Source organism: Oreochromis niloticus, linkage group LG9 (genome assembly GCF_001858045.2).
Source record: "Oreochromis niloticus isolate F11D_XX linkage group LG9, O_niloticus_UMD_NMBU, whole genome shotgun sequence".
In the NCBI taxonomy this organism is placed as follows: domain Eukaryota; kingdom Metazoa; phylum Chordata; class Actinopteri; order Cichliformes; family Cichlidae; genus Oreochromis; species Oreochromis niloticus.
In genome coordinates this window covers 29,041,561-29,061,953 of record NC_031974.2, presented here as the reverse complement: position 1 = coordinate 29,061,953, position 20,393 = coordinate 29,041,561, and the positions used below count along the sequence as shown (strand labels likewise).

Sequence of the window (20,393 nt, the reverse complement as noted above, 5' to 3'; positions counted from 1 at the left end):
TACCTCAAGTCTTAAAATCCCAGAATGCGTCACTGTCAGAGCTTCGGTTCAGAGTTGATCCACGTTGCTACATGATCAAGGGTTCCCCTCATTCATCTATTAAGGTCTTTCGTTGTGCGAAATTTCTTTTGATTTCTTCTCCCGCCATTCCTTCCTAATTTTCCGAGCTCATCCACTCCACTCTATGGAATCCTCAACCACCTTATTGAGGCCACGGGCTGTTTATCTTCGCTAGTGTGCCCAACAGTTATATTCCTCTCCTTTGGGTGGTGATGTCACTTGGCGTTCGCTCTCTCTGCGCATGTCTTTTGTCCTGTTTTCCTTCTCTCACCCCAACCGGTCATGGCAGATGGCTGCCCCTGCCTAAGCCTGGTTCTGTGGCTTCTTCCTGTTAAAAGGGAGTTTTTCCTTCCCACTGTTGCCAAAGTGTTTGCTCATAGGGGGTCATATGATTGTTGAGTCTTTCTCTGTATGTATTATTGTAGGGTCTACCTTACAATATAAAGTTCCTTGAGGCAACTGTTGCTAATTACATCAGACTACATCAGACCAATTAGTATACATCCTTTTCATCAATGTCATAAACAAGAACTTCATGCTTCAGTGTGATACTTTGCAAAGAAAAATGAGATGTAGAAAGGTACTAAAGGGATAAATGAGTAGCCAGGCTCTCTGTACAATGTACACAGACCATATATGCTCTACCTTACTTTGAGTATTATAAACATATTTTGCTATGAACCCCAAAAAGAGTAACACTTTGGCTTAAACATGCTCTCTTGTCAGAACAAACCAGGACTCGCTACCCAACCTTACTACTAAGGATGCAGTTCTGGTATAAAGACAATATTGAGGCTTGATGCCCAGCTACATACAGTATAGCACAAGATTATTATCAGTCATGTAGACAGGGGCTTTTAGCAATCCGTTTTGAAGATCTCTTAACTGTCACTTCAACCAGCATGCCATCCTTCTCACACACTGTGGTGTTGAAGCACCATCTCTCACATATTCATCTAAAAGCTGTAGTCAATCTGGATCTGCTCTCCAGGCCCAAGGGTCAAAGGCTGTTGATCATTATCCATAATAGCCCATTCTGTATGTGTAACAGAGATGGAGAAGACAGGGTGGTCCACTTACTTCCGTTGTCATTATGTAATGGTTGAAATTTGTCTGGATGTTTAAGGAATTTGTCTGAATAATGAGATGTTAGTGCCAAATAATCAGCCACTCCTTCATTCAAATAGCCTGTGCTCTTACATCAGGTTGTGTAAATGTATCAAGGGGCAGCTAAGTGTCTGAACATGTGCTGGCCAAAATAAGACAAGCCAAGAGAAGAAAATCAGGACATCTTAAGATGTATGATTGTGTGCTGCTGGAGAGTTTAGCAGCCAAAGCGGCTGTTATGACCCAAACAAAACATCTCTGCTTAAACATAATTTCTCTACATAGGACAAAGCACTCTTTAAATCAACAGGACACCAAAAAATTTAATCTCTCCCTCCCTTCCTCATTTTCTCTCTCACATGAGTACACACACTTCCCTTCTCTGTTTCCACATGTATTGAGGTGTCTTAGGACCGATAACACATTATGACAACACTTAATTTAGACAGAAGACACAGCGAGGCGCTTTAGGTTGGCGCTAGTTGGCCACAACAGGGAAAGTTGTAGAGATTTTTCCGCTATGAGGTCCAGCTTGCTTTGTGTTGATGAGGTATACACACTCAGTGCTCAAGAAAATTAAATTTAGAAGAGAGAAAACAACTTTTTTCTATGTATAGATTTATTGGCTTGTGCTTTGAATTGGAGAAAGTAACATGGTGGAAGAGAGATATTTAGCACATCTAGCAGTCATAAGCATTAGTCCATCACAACTGTCTCTGAAATGCCATTAAGATACCATCCTGGCCATCACTTGAAGCGTTTACCATCTAATTGCTTTGACCTTTTGAGAATAATCACTCTGAGCTTTGGTAAAGCACCTTTAACCATGATGACAACGTTTTAGAATGGAAACGTAATTTACTATGAACTTTTTCTTGTTGTGTCTTTAATCCGCCTCTTTGTTTTCTTGCCTTTCCTTCATGATGAATGTTCAGATGCTTATTCTGGTACTCTGGCTATGATCCAGGAAGGATGACAAAGCCATCCCATGTAAGGAAGCTGGTTTGGCCTTCAAGAAGGGTTGCATCCTACAGATCATGAGCCAAGATGATGCAACCTGGTAGCAGGACAAACGCGCGGGTGACACAAATCCTGGTGCTGGCTTAATACCATCCAAACAGTTCCAGGAGAGGTGAGAAACACCTGCCTGTTTACAAGGCTGACCTTATTGGCTTCAGTGCTGTCACTGTTATAGATGTTCCATCTCCTTTCTCTCCCTCTTTACTCCATGTATTCTTGCTTCACTCGGCCAAAGTAGTCTGGGTTTCCACACATTGTCTGGTCCAAAGTGAGTAATGACAGAAAATGATAGCGCTGGTACCGATCCACATTGAACTGCAAGTGGATGGAAAACACACATCAGAGCAACACAGAACTCAGGAGGCTCAGGCAGAAAGAGGAAGGCTGAAGAGTAAGGGATCAAGTAGAACATTTTATATTCAGGTTTATTCATCCACTTTTGTCAATAGAAAGATGTTCTGTCCTTCACCTCCTCAATCTTTGGTTTCACCAGTCTCAGCTGACAGAATAGAAATGAAGGATATTGTAGAGCAGGGTTTCTGTAGCATAGCAGAGTGTTTATTATTCCCAGAGTGGCCATGAAAACTGATGGTTTTCTTTTTTCTGTTCTTTCCTTTTTCTTCTTTCTTTATCCATCTTTTTGCTTTCAGGAGACTTGCACGCCCTCAGCCCTGAGGACCATGTAAGCATATATTATTTGCTGTTTTAGCGACTAACAAACCACAACAAGACAGTTCTCTTTAACAGGTGGATGGGATGAAGAGAAGGGATGGCAAAAGTGAAGAATGGCGATTTGTGTAGTTGTGTAGTTCACGCTGGTCATCAGGAGATGTATTTTTGATTTACCTTTGTTTTCATTTTCCTTCCTGTCTGCTCGATATTTCACTCTGAATTTCTGGCTAGACTCTCTTCCCTTGGTCCCCTACAGTCTCTTTGTGTGTTGATATGGTCTAAGTCATGCAGGAGCTTTAATGTGAGGTAGGAGAAAGTTTGCTCTCTGGAAAACCCCTCTAAGCCTTCACACTCTCTAGTCAAAATGCCAGCAAGCTTACCATCTCAAAGAACCTAATGACTGATTAATTGTCTAATACTAGACCTACAGTTGTGATAGAGCTGCTCTGTGGAGCACATTAATATACCCTGTATAATTACCTTAACCCTAACTGTGGTCTGTTGGTGCAGCAAAGTTAGAGAGAATGTTTTTAGCAGAAATGTGTTATAATGTGCAGGAAGGTAAGAAACCAGGAAATGGGGGGATTATAGCTAAATTACCCCAATAAATCAAAGATTGTTGATTGCTTCATAATAAAGACAGAAGTTAAGCCATGCTGAACAAAAACTGCGGCAGAAAAAAAAAATTAAGGATGGCCTATAGAAGCTGATTTTAAGTTTAGAACAAGTCTCAAATGTTTTACAGGATAACTTTGAATCAATCAGCCAGATGTCATAAAGTTCAGATAAATGGTGTCTGAGAGTATACCTTAGAGTCAGGTTTATACAGACCAGCTGAATTAAATTGCAGATAATGGCCCCTATTTTCCATAGACTACATATTTGCTTGTGGCTGTTATGGTCAGCAATATGGAATTATGACAGCACTCAACGAGCAAAAAAAGCAGTCGAATCAAATAACAAAACAAAATAAGGCTGTTATTGCTGACAAACAAACATACTGTGCTATTAAGTGACTTGAGTGTTTCCACCAACCTAATTCATGCCAACCACCAGAGAAATGTAGACAGAAGTAGTTTGGAGATGGCAGTTTAGTTGCAGCCTTAGCTCTGAAAGACGCCCACCCACAAGCCCCATCTGCTTTTTATGCCACAATCATTTGCAGGACTTTTTTTAACTGAAAAACTCTGTAAAGACATTCCCTGACAAAAATGTCTCAAAATGACAAAGACATAAGTTACAATTTACAAACAGCTGCCAAACAGCAATTTGATTTGTATACTGTGAGCTCGAGTGTACCAACAGAAGGCTGGCCAACTGGCAACCTGACTACACATGAGAAACTAACTGTGTGTGCCTGCCTGTAGGGTGGAGGACAAATCCATGCTGCTAATATCCACTGGAAATTTTGCAGAACCTGTTGACCAACCACCCAACACACACTCAGGTCTTCCAGTTGCTTTACTTAATTTACTTAATTTTACTTCTTCCTCCTGCAACATAAACAGATGAAATGTACGAGTTCCTAGCATAGCTTCCTTACCAAAGCAATAACTGATCAGAATTACCTTATACCTGATTTATATTCCCTACTTTCCAGCAAGGGGTGACTCCTGTGATTGGAAAGAGAAGTTGGATATATAGAAGTTTATAGGAAAATGACATTCTTGAATTAGGACATTGTCCATTACAGTCTTTTTTTTCATTAAGCATTTAGTATGATAAATACAACATGTTGACCATTTTTTTAAACTGTGGTCTGATTAGAGTGAAAATGGAGAAATAAGTTTTACAGAAGGCCTATTTTAACACTTCCTCTTTGTATTATTGTAGGGACTCTACCTTACGATGAATTGATTTACAAGTCATGATCGTCTGAGCATACAGTCCCCTTAAGTTTTAAAGCCAGAGCCACTGACTCACTTGCCATAAAATTTCAAAAACTTGCACTGGTGATGGCCAAAATGGTCAGATTGAGGCTTTACAACGTGAATTCATAAATGAGTGGGTGGCTATGTCATCATCCATACTACTTCACAGCAATTAATGTTTTTGCACTTTCTCATTCAGTCAAACATGCTAGCCCTGCCATCTCTTTTTTATGTCTTCTAAATAATCATTCCTCTCCTCTCATTGTCTCCCTGCCTTTAGTCAGTTTCTGGTCCAACCATGTAACCATATATTTAATCCTAATGAAAGTATATTGGTTCTGTTCTGCAATATGTTACTTGTCTCCTTCCTTTTATTCTGCCTTTTCCAAATATACAAAACCTCAGTAAGATACACTACACTTGTACTTGGCTTTATAAACCTACTTTGGTCTCACAATGACCCCATTGAACTAAAACCTAGTTCTTATTGGCCATAGTTTTCACTGTAGATTACCACTTTGAGATGGACATGTCCATTTGACTACTTGTTTCCTCCAGCTTGGTGGTGAGCTCTTAATGTAATGTGACTCTTCCAATATGAAGCTCTGAAATAACCAACAGAACAACACTGACCACCTCTAAACTTAGGCTCTTTTACCTCTGATTCAAGCCTACGGGTGAATTATAGATGTTGTCATTTCCTGGTTATGTTCAACCGCATACTGGCATACATGATGGTGGATAGCCAAAAATAGCCTGCTAAAAAGTTTTAGACAGACAGTGCTGCACTGTTCCCTTACTATTTCATTTTAATGGTCCAGTTCCTCTCATGGGTTATGGGATTTGTAGCCCCCTTGCCTATATGCACAGAGGGCAGGTGCAAAATGTCCTCTGCTACAGCCCCTACCAGGGGAGGATAAGTCTTTTTGAGTTGTAGCAATATTTTTTTCCTAATGTTCTGCATGCTGCAAGAATTAGTTTTATGTACAGCAGTAGTAGCAGTTCTGATGAGGCTTTGACAAATAACTGGGGAATGATAACAGTTCTCTCTCTTTTCTCTCAGAAATTCACATAAACATTAATGAACAACCTTTCAAAAGAGAAAATACAATTTGAGGAAACTCAACAAAAAATGCTATAAAGTATAATGGATAGAGAGAGAAGCTGTTGATGGGTCACATTCAGTAGCAGATGTGGCCCTGTGGAGCTGTGGTGGCTGGGTCAATAGAGATGGAGGGAGACAAAGCTTGGCTCAGGAGCCGGTGCAGGGCTGGCCCGGCTTGGCCCTGGGGCCATAAACTACAACCTAATTGAAGGGTACCGTGGAGACCCCACTGTTATTGAGCGGAGGACAGAGGTGGTGATTGAAGAGGGGGTCCTTTTCCCTCTCTCTCTCTTTCCAGCCCAGAAGCTCCATCGGCTGGAACAATATTGGTCTTGGCAAAGGATTGTGGCGAGCGTTGCTTAACCGTGTCCATTTACGCTCGACATTTGCAAGATATAAATAATCTCTTTCCTTGCTGTTCTGCTCACTGCTTTCATTGATGTATTCTTTGGTTATGAAACTGATGTTTAAAGTTGCACTGTTTAAACCAGTTATTTACCAGCTCCCTGTTGGAACACCAATTTTACTTCACCTTGCATACCTGCCTCCTTCCTTTTTTCCTTTTTTACTTAGCCACCTTCCATCAATACTTGGCTCTCCCCCCACCATCTCTTGCTCTGAACATCCTGACAGCTCTCTGGACTTTCTTACAGCATGTCTTTTGGTCTGTCTGACATGCAAACCTCTCCGCTGTCTGATTCTTTACTTTGTTTTTCAGTCTGCTAAACACGTGGACATACTTATTGCTCACCTTGGGGTCTTTCTATGTCTCTCTCCATACATTATAGCACTATTCCTCTTTATCTTGCTCCCTCTCTCTCCAGTGAGCAGCTGAACCGTTTCGAAATGGCGCCCGAGATTGGTCTTAAGTGGCCCTGAACCTGGACCTGTGTTCAATTTTTCCGTCCATTTCATTTTTCAGCTTAAATGCTTACAGACAGGGGAGTAGATTAAGAAGCACTATGGGTGCAGGAGTATACATGTTATTCTCAAAGTTGAGGGCCAAACAACCCAGTGGAGACCACCATTGAAGTTTTATAGATCAAACTGTTATTCTTTTCCCTTTGCATTAAAACACCCAGTGTTTTGGTTCATTGTCAGTGTCTGAGTGCTGACTTACTTGCAACATTTTGGGATATCTAAAATCAGCTGTATAATGCTGCCCAGATCCACTTTGTCTCTCATTCACTTCTTTATCCTGTCTTTGAGTAATCAGCTCTATACTTCATGGCCAAAGATGCATTATCAAGCTCCCATTTTCTGTCATCTGGAAAATCCCACTGGTCTCACTTTCGTTGTTTGAAACCTAAAGAGATACACTGAGAAAAGAGAGAAAGTGACAGAATCCGGTTTGTTCAAGGAGAAGGCCATCTGCATGCTGGCTGGCCACGAGGGTGACATCAGCTCATGATTCTGAATCATTTACATAGCACTGAATGGGGGACATTACTTTGAGTTCTCTTATCACTAAAGAGATAGCTCATTGATTTTCTAAAAGCTTTGCAGTATTGCTGGATGTTTGGCTGTGCTGGGTATAATGCAGATAGCAAAGATAAAAGACAAGTTCATGTGAACTGGTATTGTCACTTGGCTGCCTGGCTTGCAATTTGGATAATCACTTATACTCTTGGGGTGATGATGATGAGGGTAATAACAAGGATGGTTTTGATGGCGGCCTGTTATTCAGCAATTGTCCATGATTGACTCCAACTGCAAAATCCAACTACTTAGCATCCCTGCCGGATTTATTTGGAACAGAAAATGAAGACGAACAGTAAAGCTATTACCTGAATTGTCCAAAGTAAACATCCCTAACAGCTCACAGATTGAATTCTTGATAAACTTGGACCAATCATACTTACAGCAGTTGTGCCCACATGCTGTCTTTTTGGGTTTACTTTCAAATAAATTTGTTTATTTAATCTGGCTAAACTCTTGTTTACAGCTTGTCTGATTGTCTGAACCTTCGAGCTCAGTTGCCATCATGTCATCAAACCTGATTTATCCGTTAATAAACAGCACATTCACTTACCTTTATCGTTTTCCTCTCTCCATCAATATCCTCATCTCACCTCTTTTGCCATTCTCTGCAGTGAACCTTTAGCATATAAGCAACATGTGCTATAGCTTTTCAACATGGGGGAATGTGCAGTACCCAGTAAGGCTGGTTAGGTGACTGGTGGTAGACTGGTTGACTGCATACTAAGAATGTCTGCGAGTTTGTGGCTGCAAGATGGGCACCCAAGGCTCTCTGTGTTCACTAAATGATAGCCTTGGCTGTCACTATCGCTGCAGGCCTGGCCATCACATCAGATCATGACTTCAGCTCATCAGTTCTGCTCTTAAGATGTTTTTATAACCACTTGAGTGAAAAGCAAAAGACAAGGTTTTTCTTTCACCATTAAACATTTTCAGATAGTCTATGCCGTGCCGATTCACATTCTGCAGTGTTATCGCATGGTGTTTCATTAAACTAGGAATGCTGCTGTACAAGGCCACAAGGCCATTAGGCAATGCAAACCATTCCTGTGGCAGATAGGCACCAGATGAAAGCCTTCCAAAGTGTAATAAAGGCAGCACTGGGAAGAATTTTAGATATCTTTATCATTCTCATATTGTCCCTGTTGTTTCCTCTTTCAAGTTTCCCCCTGTCCTCCCCCTCTGCCATTACTTCTCATCCCACTGAAAATGTGGTTTAGGTGCTGGTTCAACTTAAAACGTCACATTAGAGCAGGAAGAGGGCAACATCAGTGGGAAAACTGACGTGACCACTAACATTTGAAACAAGATGTCAGATAAAGGTAGACACACTTTAGAACAGTTGCCGCTCTCATGCCTGATGCGTCTAGCCTGAAACCTTGCACTGATAAGTCCTGACTGCTGTTTTGGTTAGTCATTAATTCGGGCCATGACGTAACAGCTCCCAGAGCTGTGGTGCACTCTGGAAAATGAACGCAATGATGTAAGGAAAATGAACGCAATGATGTAAGGTGAGCTTCATACTGTGGTAGATGGTGTTATGTATGTTTTGATTTAACCTTGTTTGGCCAAAATGGGGGCATTGTGAGGGGAGGAAGCATTTATAAATGCCTCCAAATGTTCACAGCCAACCCTGCCGCTGCTGCCTTTTTCAAATCTTCTTCTTATAGCTGTTTGCAGGGCACAAATGAACATCTGGAGGGAATTCAGAAGGTACCTTAAATTTACAAAAGACAAAGTGACTGCATCAGAGACATGTACCTCAGACTGTTATCACTAGGTAACAATGGATATCCATATTTTCTATCTAAATAGAAGAAAATAGAAAGTGCACTCAAAGCAGAAGAGATTGAAGGTACTACTTTTCTGACATCCTCCACTGAGTAGGACTTTACTAACCAAACCCTCTGTGATTGGTTCCCCTTCATGCTATTTGTGTGTAATGAGGTCTTCCTCTTACCTCATCTCCCCAATTGACCCATTAAAGCTATTCACTATTTAAGAGTAACATCAGTTGTCACACTCAATGATTCCTCGTAGATTTTATCGACTTTAACATTTTACAAAGCCTCATCTTTCCTCGACTCATTTTCATAAATGTGGACATCATTTTTGAGAATCATCCCGTCACAAGTAATATTTGTTGGACTCAGTCACAGCACAAAGTGATTCACTGTCTCCAAGAATCATCCAACACCACAGCCAAGAATGTAGTGACCTGTAAGGCTAAATTGGACTTAGTCAGTTAGCTTGGATCATCAACATTTTTCAATATTGTTAGTTCTGTAAAGTAAAAAAGAGCATTTTTTTTATTTTGGTCAACTTTAGCTGCTCACTAGATGGAGGTTATATTGAACCTGTCCTTGAATTTACCTCTACATGCGTGGCTGTAATTCTGGGCAAAAGGCCAATATTTAAAAAGAACGAACAAACTTTAAAATGTAATTCAACCAAAATTTACCCCAAACCACTCTGACCACTCTCTTCTTAACAGCACCTGTGTGTTTTTCCCTTTTCCCTTTATCATATTTAGAGGGTCACAGCTCATTTCTGACTATTCTCTTTAACTTGATGTTGTGGTTCTCTTTTGGCTTCTTTGTTTCTTTTCATCACCAGAGGATGCTGATTATAGTGGTGGATTTCACCTAGGTGAGAGATTGTCTTCTTTTGTCTTCTTGCCTTCTCTTCCCGCCAGATGTGGTCATTTCACTGTTACAATAAAAGTGAGGACAGTGGCCAAGTACTAAAGTTTTGTTTATTCTCCATGAATCCTTCATATATCATCTTTTAAGAACTACTAGGTCATACATGTTTCATGGGACAGAACAACTGCTGAACAAAGAAAGAGTAACCATTTAAAAAAATTAAATAAAATCTTTGACCTGTTCTTCTAACTCTCAGAGCGTTATAATTCACTTGGACTCTGTTATAAAAACATAAAGTGTAGTTTTGTACTTTCTCACTATGCTGTGCTATTTGTGCTCCCTTGCTGACAGCATGAGTGCACTGGCAGATCATGTCATGGATTTGCAGTATGTAGTTATCCTGTTCTGCCTCTGCTGTGGGTCTGAGGACTTCTTTGAGAGGTTCTGGTTGGAGTTGGCTTAAAAGGAAGGTTTGTGTGCTTCGCTGTATTGTGGAGGTCCGGATGAAGGCCGGTCTTGTTGATGTGGTTCCAGTCAAACTTAATGACAATTACCATGGCCCACTTTGGTTCTGCAACCCGTTCCAGAGAGCTGCTTCCAATTCCCTGTCTTGTACAGAAAATGTTTCCCATCATGTTTTTATTACCACTGTCATTTTTCTCACAAATCATAAGGTATCGTCCTTCTAGAGGACCACAGACCATCCGAGCTGGCTCATGTGCAAATCTATCTAGTCATTTCTCTCTGCTTTGTCTTTCCTTCTCTTTATATCTAATTTTGTCTATATGCAGATGAGGTTAAGAGGTGAACTGGCCTGAGAACTTTCCTTGCACATTACAGCATTTAGACTCCAGATTTCACAGGATATCCAGAGCACACGCAAGTTTATAAATACTAAGTTTGAGCCATGTCTTCCAAGCTCAATCAGGGTCACTCACAAAACTCTGCCAGACATTATTACGTTTTTTTACCCACTCTTTTCTGTCCCCTTCAGGCGTGCCCTCTCTGTCACCCTGCCTACTCCATGAGGTCAGTGACCTAACCCTCTCCTCTTCCTCCTAAGTACCCAAACAACATCCAGGACTGTAGCGGGTTAGCAGCATTTCTTGAGTCCAGCAGCCCAGAACGAGGTTTAAATGAAATGAGAGAACCTCAGGAGAAGGATAAGTAAAAAATAGTGAGTTATAATAACATCTTCTCTATGAGAGTACTTGCTGCATGGCTTTTCAGCCTGTTGGATGTGGTTGTATGATTTAAAGTTGGCCTGTCCCTAAAAGTTTGAAATCTTAGAACTTACAGATGCTTTTGCAATGCTACTGAGGTTGCATGAGGAAATAAAGGAGTGGGAGGGGGCCGGCAGTTGTTGTCCTTAGTTTTTGGTTTGTTTTCTCTCCATGCCTCTCAATGATGCAACGTCTGTAAGGTCCATTGCCAGAGTGATTCTTGAGCACTACTTTGGGATGAACAAATTCCTGATTTTACAGCCAGTAAACTTGAGAATGAAATCTCTTTAGTAAGCATTGTTAAGAGGCTATTATAGTCACTGAGGGTTTTAAAGACAATTTTTGACATTTAAATCTGTCCTCTGTAATACGGATAAGTAGGTACAGTCATATTTCACATTGCATAGTTGTGAAGTGTCCCTAGAATCCCTCGAATCAGACATGGAGAACAGACTGGGGCTGGGATATCCATCAGTACCTCACAATCAAATTATGAAAGCTATGGAAAAAATTGAGAAGTGTTATAAACTAAAAAAAAATCAAAATGAGATGAGTTCATCAGGGTGCAGGTTCAATTGTTGTGGGCGGGTAGGAGCCAGTACATTGGAATTAGTGATTTTTTCCACCAGTTTGTGTCCAAATGCAGAGCAGCCTCACTTCATAAGAATTAAATGATATGCAATTTAATGAATGGCCAACATTTGGATACAATCATAGCAGGTATATGCACTGGCCAGACAGCCGTGCTTTTATCATTCTTAACAACCCAACCATTCCACTCGTCCAAAGAGTTGGAAAAGAGACATGGGATTTTGTTGTTTTCCCTAGGATTTGTTGTATGGCATCTTTTCCGTCTGAACATTAGACTGATGAGACAAACAGGAAAGCAGGCATTAAGTCTCAGAACTTTTGGAACTCAGAGGTCCCTTTTGGCTTGTTGATAGCAGCTTCAAGGTCCTCGGTTAAAGCAGAAATGCTTGTGTGTGTGTGTGTGTTTGTTCATGTGCATGTGTGAGTGGGTTTTGTGTTTTGTTTTTCTGTATTTTATTATTTTTTTTGAACACATAAGGTATCAAGCATCATTCGTAGATAGGAGATTCCTGTACCCAAAGAGCTATGGGATTAGATGGAGGGGAAAAACAAATACCGTTCAGCACAAATGGATCTCTTGCAGCCAAAAGTCTTCAACAGTATTCCACCATACAAGTATGTAACACTTGGGCTGGTTACTACTTTGTAGATGCTTAGTGCAAGGGCTATGGAAACCTTGCAGAATGTGTTTTCCACAGATAACACTGTTAATGACTTGAGCACCATGGATTGCTACATATTTTAAATGTCATGCCAAAAGAAGTCTCCCTTTGAGGTTCTTCACTCTAACTGTTAAAGGAATAGCACATAAACTGAATGTGTAGGTACAATATTAGCATACCATAGAGTGCTCCTGGAAATTTATCTGGAAATCTTAACTAGTTTAATGATCATCCTTAGTTGGCCACCCACATCAAGCAACAGTATTTTAACAATTGATATTAATGTAAATCTACCGAAATCTGCGTATGCTTTTTCTAGATAGTCTAGCATGCTTACCTGTGTTATGCAAGCAAAGCAAACTGATAAGTTGAGCTGAGCACTTCTTCTGTCTCCAGGCTGTTGTATGTTTGTCATGAGCAGTACCACTCCTCTTCCCTGTAGTCACTGTTGGGGAAAGGTGACAAAAGTACAAACATTTTGTAGTTAAGTAGAAGTACAGATACTAGCGTTGACACATACTTCAGTAAAAGTTAAAGTACTGATTCAGCTTCTTTACTCAAGTAAAAGTAAAAGAAGTTACCCGCTTTGAAATGTACTCAAAGTAATAAAATAAAAAGTTGCTCTTTGGAGGAAGTTTCTATCCCCTGTTTTTGGCAAAGCTAACTCAGCCTTGTGCTATATTTATATAATAATAAAATAATATCAGTAGATGGAAATAAAAACTTTATTTCAGTCTAAACTTTAATTGTAATAAATGTATTCAGCTTGAATCGGTTAAGTAGGACATGAGCAGAGAAGAAGAAGGAAAATTTTAAAAATATATCTATTTTCTGTTGCCTACATTTACTTTGCCTCTAAACAGTAGAAAAGAGGTTAAAGTGGGTTAAAGGTGGGGGAACCCTAACATCAGTTGTAATGGCTCAGTGTGGGGAAAAAAATCACAGCTCACAGTAACTTTTATTGAGAGCTCCAGTAGATTTTCTTAATGTGCAGGCTGTGATCCATCACAGTACACCAATCTAACCTGTTTGTCCTGCACTAACCCGCAGAGGATTTTCATGCAGCCTTTGAGTAACACAATTAGTCTGCCTCAGTTTGTTTTGCAGAACGTTTCACAATATTAAAAAAACAAAACATCACATGTACAGACCCAGTATTTGATTTAAAAACACGAGGACTTACATGTAAGCTTTAGATTTCCAGTTTATCAAAACCCACTGAGCATCCTTACCTTTAAATCTAACCTCTCTTCTTCCTCTCCTCTCCTGTCCTGTCTCCATCTCTGAGATAACTTAGCTCTCCTTCTATTCTCTCCCTGTGAAATACAGCAGCTGGACCTTTAGCTAGCAACACACTGTGAGACAAACTGCACACAAACAGTTTTTGTGTTTGCTGATGTTTTTAGAAACCCTGCATTTGAAATCACCTGCCACAACATGTTACACATTAATGCTCACTCATCTTCTATAGGAAGAAGAAAGTACAGATATTTGTTTAAAAATGGAGGGAGTAAAAGTAAAAAGTTGTCAGAAAAAAGAACTACTCAAGTAAAGTACAGATACCTGAAAATTCTACTAAAGTACAGTAACAGAGTATTTGCACTTTGTTACTTCCTACCTCTGTTGTTGGAAAAATAATGTCTGACAGTGTGGAAAGCATCACTCCCATGCCTTGATGACTACCATGCATCCTCCTGAATCCCCTCTGATCAGGCCAGTAATAGGGACACATAATAATGCAGACAGAGCTGGTAATGCTTCCCACATTTGGTACCCACAAACACTAAACCGCAGCACGTGGCATATAGCCGAGAGCATAAAACACACTTAATCCCCAGCTGCCATGCCTAGCTAATTCTATAGATATTGTCTCTGTTAGTCCTGAAGACAGAGGGCCCCTGCCGGCAGAGCCAGGATGGCACTGAAGCTGTCAGCACAGCCTCCTATTGTTAGGCCATTCACCTTAAAGGACACTGAAACAGGTGGTTTCATGATGAGACTTTCCTCTCTGCTTCACACTTTTTCTGTCTCTCACTTTACACAAAACCAAGTTTGATTGGAGGCAAAATATCCCTTTTATTCTTCTCAGCGTTGTCATCTTGCTGATCGCCTACGCGTGACGCCTGGAAGACCTGATGTATTGTTGTATCGTTCTCAGAGTTCTCCTCTTTCAGATACCCAATGGCAGATGTTTGCCGTAAGTCTTTTTCAGTCATCTGTTATTTTTTTTATGAACATTTGTCTTACTTTACTGTACTTATCTTTTGTTACTGTTGCAGTCATTTCTTTTATAGTTGCGGGGTCGTAGCCATTCACAGGATGTTGATGTCCGAGTGGGCAGTTTGTAATCACTGCTTGCTGAAGCCTCCGGGTGCTTTCTTTACATGCACGCTAAATTTCCTACGCGGCTGTAAGACATTATCACACTGGAAAATGGGCTTGAAGGACTGTAGGTGACGTCCAAGCAAGTGTGTGTGTATGTATCTGTGTGTAAGTGTGTGTCGTCCCAGCTTGTGTTTACACTGTGTTAAATATGCTCATCTTGTTTCCTTCACTTTTTTGTGCTTCTATTTTGCTGAAAGGGCTTTGAATCAAAGTGCTTTTGTGTGTCTGTGTGCATGTGTGTGTGTGTGTGTGTGCGTGTCTAAAGAAGAAAGACTGAAAGAAAATAATACATGTATATGTGTGTTTATACAAGTTTTCAGTTGCAGTTCTGGCAATTTACCCAGTCATGGGCTGGTGCACACCATTAGAAGGTGCATGTGTATGGAACTTAGGCAAGGGAACTCTAACTCCATACCCCAAGACACTCAATGCTCTTTTGCAGAAAAACATACAAGGACACTACTACTTCTAAGCTCTCAATCTTTCAAAATCCAAAATGTAACAACACATTTGATTTGACCTGTCAAACCATTAAAAGAGGCATCAGAACTTTGTGCCAATTGTGTCATGAATTCCTTTCCTCTTAGTAACTTGATCATGTTTGGATCATCTTATGAGGCTTTCCATAACAAATGCGCAAGCTTCATTTAACCAGACCTGACTTGTTCCAAAATTTGGAGCACATTCATTTCCATCCTCTCTTTGTAATACTGTCTCCATTTTTAAGGAAGACAGGATAGTTGTTGTTGTTGTTTTGTAATTAGTTACCTGTTGATTTAGAGAGTATGTCGGTGAGTGCAAGAGGGAGGAGAGACTGCAATCCACCCACCTTCTGTTTGTGAGCAGCAGCCAATCGGAACAAAGTTGGTCTGAATTTAGTTGTCTTCAATTCAGTTTTATTTATACAGTGGCAAATTACAACAATGGTCTCCTCAAAGTGCTTTATATCATAAGGTAAAAACTCTGCAAAAGCAGAGAGAAAACCCCAGCAATCAGATGTTTCCTTGAGCAAGCAGTTGGAAACAATGGGAAGGAAAAACTCAATTTAAACAAAATCTCAGGCAAGAAGAAGAGAAACTAATATGGGAGAAATGTGGTGTCTCTTTCTAGTCCCTGACAGTACTCTTAGTGCAGCATTCTGTATCAAATGAATGTTTTTTTAGGGAGCTGTTAGAACAACTCGGTAATACAATAATCCAGCCTAGAAGTCATAAATGCATGAACTAGTTTTTCAGCATCACTCTGAGAGAGAATGTTCCTAATTTTAGAGATATTGTGCAAGTGCAAGAAGTCAATCCTACATATTTGTTTAATATGCACACTGAAGGACATATCCTGGTCACTCCAAGATTCCCCACAGTGTTACTGAAAGCCAAGGTAATGCCATCCAGAATAAGTATCTGGTTAGACACCATATTTCTCAGATTTTTAGGGTCAAGTACAATCACCTCGGTTTTCTTGTAGTTTAACTTGTTGGTGTGTGTCATTTGGCTTCACAGACAGAAAAAGCTTTGTATCAACTGCATAGCAAGCAAAATATATGCAATGGTGTTTTATAATACTCTGTGAAGTGAAGCATGCATAATGTAAATGCAATTGGTCTCAACACAGAAACTTAACCTTGGTGTGTAATGAAGATTCTCCATTTGCATGAACAAATTCAAAGTCTAATAGATAGATATGACTCAAACCTAAGGGAGGGAGCTAAAATATGTTTTTTATAAGTAAATCTGAGTAGCACTAGATTGGTGAGAGATAGCTAAACTCTGTACACCTGCTTACCCTGTGGAAAAGTAGCAGTAGCAGAATTGCCTTGGTCTGAGCCAACGACAAGGCAGCTTGACAGACAGATTTCATTACTTTTAGAGTATTACTTAAATCATAATTAGCCAGTAGTGTGTTTATACAATCCCAAATGATTGTCCAGCATGAGTTTTTGCCCTAGAACTTTCAGAATTTTCTACTTGCTTTCAATAGGATATCACTAACACTAAACTCCTGGTGTTTATTGTAATGATGTCAACCTTGTGGATATTAGTTTCAGTTTGATGTCTTTACAGCAGAAATGCAGATGAGCAGTGTATGTTTTCCACTGTGTGGCAGAGGGTAATATTCCCTGGGTAGGGGGGTGGTGGTCTGATGGTGCTGAATGACTAGATTAACCACAGAAGAAATGGCAGTGACTGCATAAGCCACATCTTGCCCACAGTGGAACAAAGTCTGCCCTAAATGTTCAGTGTAACACAATATGCACACTCCTACATATACACACACTTATGCAAAAACACTATTATTCTGTTTCGGTGACTTACAGCGTGTTTCATTTGTAACTCAGCGTAGGTCCACAGCTCCATCTCTTATTAAGGAGCTGTTTGGAAAAGAACAAACTGAGAGAAAAATGCAGACTCTTTGTATTTGCTACTTGTCTGCACAGCCCCACGGTGGTTTGAAAATGTTGTGGAAAGTATTAAGGAGGTGGGTTTCAGGAGCTGTCTCAACTCCCAATTCCTCTTTCAGTCCATAATTTTCATGCTGGCTTAATTTCACTCCAGCATATTGCATCATATCTTTGAGTTCAACGAATACTGATTAAAAACTGAAATACTGGAAGAGAGGGCAGTAACAATGAATGGCAACAAGCAGAGCTAAGACATTTGACGTCCTGGCTTTAGGAGATTTCCTCTTTCGCTCCAAATGACATCTTGTGATAAATATGAAACCATAGTTCCCAAATTAGGGGTAAATGCCTCATTGTGATACTGTCGTAGAAAATCAGATGAAGGCGTGCACATTTTTGGATCGGTGTGTTAAGAAGTCTTTATGACAGAAGTTAGAGGACATGGTGAACCATCAACAAATCAGAGATGACAGCTGTTGTAAAGCAGTCTGCACACATGGGGCAACTGTTCCTTTGCAGCCAACCAAAGAGCTCAAAATAACAAATACATAGGCCGGGTACACAAACAGAATTGCAGTTTAAAAAAAAAACTGGAAATAAAAAACTTGATTCACAGTAAATTCACATTCTGCTGAATAGAATTATAGTTAAAGACAAGCCTTTTTTTTCTTTTTTTTTTTAGTTGTACAGAAATCTGTCTTTAGAAGGCAGAAGATCCCACATAAATCTGCCTTGATTGAAAGCAGTAATGTTTTGTACACAGCAACTGTAAAAACCAAGCCCTTAACATGGCCTCCAAGAGATATGTCTATGCACATTAGCAGAAAATTAAAATCTGCTACATGTCATCAGGGGAAAATGTGAGTAAAGTGTTTGAGTGTGATATCCAGGGAAACTGTTTGGCTGAGCGTACTTCTTGCACCTACAGCAAAGATAGCTGTCATAAAACTGAGCTGCACTGTACAGTATGAGGTCTTGGACACTGAACTGTGCGGAGGTGTTTGCCAAGACCCTGAAACAACTATAAATTGAAGTGCACAGTATGTGTACATGTACATATGGTTGTGCTGGATTTTACACAGCTCATAGACACACTATTGACAAAGAATTTCCTTCTTTTGTATTGTTCGTGTTTTCTCTGTTGGTTGATTTCCAGATGGGTTCAGGAGAAGCTGGAAATGCATGTATGAGTCTAAGAAGAGTGATATATATATCTTGGTATATATAACTTGTGCCCATGTATGAGGAGGTCGTCCTGTACTGCAGGCAGAGGGGAAGCAAACACAGGCCAGTGTTCTGAAAATGCAACAGTTCTTAAACTCAGCGTCAGTGCTTACCTCACACGCTGTCGCTGTTAGACTTGGCATCATGAAGGCCATAGAATTTAATGAAAATCCTCACCTTCCAGCTCAGTGTCACAAACAGATGACAGAAATGACTGTGACGTGACGTTGTTGCTCCAGAAGCCGAAGGTGGCCCAGTCCTGCCCCCCTGTGACCCTCAGGCCAGAAATTGGTTCTCGCCTGCAGCCATCCTCTTTAATTTAGACTTTTAGCACTGAGTAAAATCGACTGAGCAGACTTCTTATTAACCACTCACATTCTGTGCTTTAATTTACTGCGCCTCGCTCTCAATGTCCCTTCAGTTTTTTTGAGCCGATGGAATTGTTAACACTTGCCTGGAGGAGTTGGTGTTGCAAAGCCCTCCAAAGTGCTTTTTAACGTGCCAAGGTTTCTCATTTTGTATTTGCGGTTGGGAGACGAATGTTGCCAGTGAATGGTGGAACAATATCCTAAGCCAGGTGCAACAGTAAAAACTCCAGTCTTCCTCGGGACCAACCTGTGCAATCAGGGAGTTCTAGGTTTTTCCACATTTTCCCTTTTTTAAGTCTACTTGTAACAAAAAATGACAGGAATGTCCCAGACAGATGGAACAAAACATTTTTTAAATTCTCAGTGTGATTGCCATGATATTTCCATTCATCAAGGTAAGAGATGCACTCAAGGAATGAGAGCTCTAACATATGTTCAGGTCTTCAGTTTCTCATTTTAGACGTTCTATTCCAGCTGCATTTTTTTTTTCATGAGGTTAATATAGAAATGAAAACCTCTGGCAGCGAGGTCAACTCTTTTCTTTGCTACACACGCTCTTTCCAGAGTTGTGCTTCCAGCTTGATTGACCAGGCCTTGGTTCACTTAAAGGCGCCACACAGAGCATGGACTTTATCAGGCGTGTTGCTAATTAGCCAGTTCCCTGTCAGCATGTCACAGCCTTAAACAGAGGATGCTGAACCTCTCCCACCTGTCACGCTAATGTAAATATTTTCAATTAACCTCCATAATTTGGAGGACATCCTTTGGACAATTTCACACATTACGAAGCAGAGGGCCAAGGCAAGATCTGCTTTATGTTTCTCAGCTTGCCTCTCCACTTCTTCCTCTCCCTAGGGTCACTTGATTTTTCGCATTACAAAAATGTTCACCCCAAAGCTTTTTCTCTCAAACTGCTGTTGCCTCTGTCTGTTTAGTGGCAAGACTGTACTCTTTAGCACAAGTTCAACATGTGTGTTTAATATGTGAGAAAATCACTTTCTAACAATAGTGTCTTTTCCTTGTTTTATCAAAGCAGATTGTATAGTTTTGTTTTGTTTTTTAAACAAAGTAGCATACAGTTTCTAGTGCTATTTGCAGTTTTTTTCTTTCTCTGATTTGGAACAAACAGATGTCTTTTTCCCAGCTTAGGTAACAGTCACACAGTCCCAGAGACTGGTCAGTTACCTGGTCTCTAGTCTTCTTCTTCTTCTTTCAGTGGCAACTCCCTTTAGGGGTTGCCACAGCAGATCATCTGCGTCCATCTCACCCTATCACGTTCTCCTCCTTCAAGAACATGTTCATCACAGCTATTTCAATGCTTTTTGCAAAATCCTTAACACCATACTTGCACAACATTTCCTCATCACTTCTGGACTACATGTCCACTGAAGTCCCCTGCAATCACCACTGTCCCCTCCAAGTGACACACTCTACCAGTCCATCCAACTTACTCCAGAATTCCTCTTACGTTGAACATGACGTGTGAAATAAACACAAACGTGGAACCTAACATGAGATTCACACTTATGAATTACATATTATAAAAGAAAATTAAAAAGAATTGTGATAATTACAATCAATCT

General features: G+C 40.3%; 1 long non-coding RNA gene across 1 annotated transcript in view; it reads left to right on the top strand.

Moving 5' to 3' along the window:
- Positions 1-20,393, top strand: part of LOC109203470 (uncharacterized) — a 79,503-nt gene that overhangs the window by 37,831 nt on the left and 21,279 nt on the right. Inside the window, exon 6 of the long non-coding RNA XR_002063243.2 lies at positions 2,103-2,299. This is a non-coding gene — a long non-coding RNA (uncharacterized LOC109203470). The remainder of the gene's footprint in view (positions 1-2,102; positions 2,300-20,393) is intronic.